The 701-nt window shown below is 37.7% G+C and overlaps 1 pseudogene; it reads left to right on the forward strand.

The window, feature by feature from the left end:
- Positions 1-325: 325 nt before the first annotated feature.
- Positions 326-479, forward strand: LOC128777936 (U2 spliceosomal RNA; annotated as a pseudogene).
- The last annotated feature ends 222 nt before the right edge of the window (positions 480-701 follow it).

Raw genomic sequence — 701 nt, forward strand, 5'->3', positions numbered from 1 at the left:
CCTGAGTCGGGCTTTGCACTGACAGTGCTGAGCCTGTTTGAGATTCTCTCTCTCTCTCCCTGCCCCTCCCTCACACTTGCTCTCTCACTCTCTCTCTCTCAAAAATAAATTTAAAAACTTAAAAAAAATAATAATACAATAGAATAGAGCAGAAGAGCGTGAACTGGAAAATAGAAAGTTAGGAAGCCCAAATTTTACTACTGGATCTGCTACTAATTAACTATATAACTGGAGTCAAGAGTCTTAATTTCTCTATGAGTAAAATCAGGGAGTTGGCTAGATGTTCCCTATATTTTTGAGCTCTAACATTATATGATTATGAATAATTGCTTCTCGGCCTTTTGGCTAAGATCAAGTGTAGTATATGATTATGAATAAACAAGACAATTACCAGCTCCCCTTTCACATTATGCAGTATAGACCTAAATCTAAGGTCTTACGACTTTTAAGTTGGATAAAATACTCCTGGGATAACTATTCCATCTGCTTGATTAGTCAATAACTTGGAACTGAAGACTAGGTATGTATGTGGCCATAAGAGTGTATGCTCTGGAGCCAGTATTAGCTTTATGACCTTGGTCTAGTCAGTCTCCTTGCCTATATAATGGAAACAGTAAGGGTATCTAACATCATAAAGTTGTGCAATGGAATGGATTCACACATGGAAAACACTTAGAACTGGGTTTGGCAAGGATAAGAGC

Source organism: Panthera pardus, unplaced genomic scaffold (genome assembly GCF_024362965.1).
Source record: "Panthera pardus isolate Hobbes unplaced genomic scaffold, ASM2436296v1 HiC_scaffold_17, whole genome shotgun sequence".
NCBI classification, from domain to species: domain Eukaryota; kingdom Metazoa; phylum Chordata; class Mammalia; order Carnivora; family Felidae; genus Panthera; species Panthera pardus.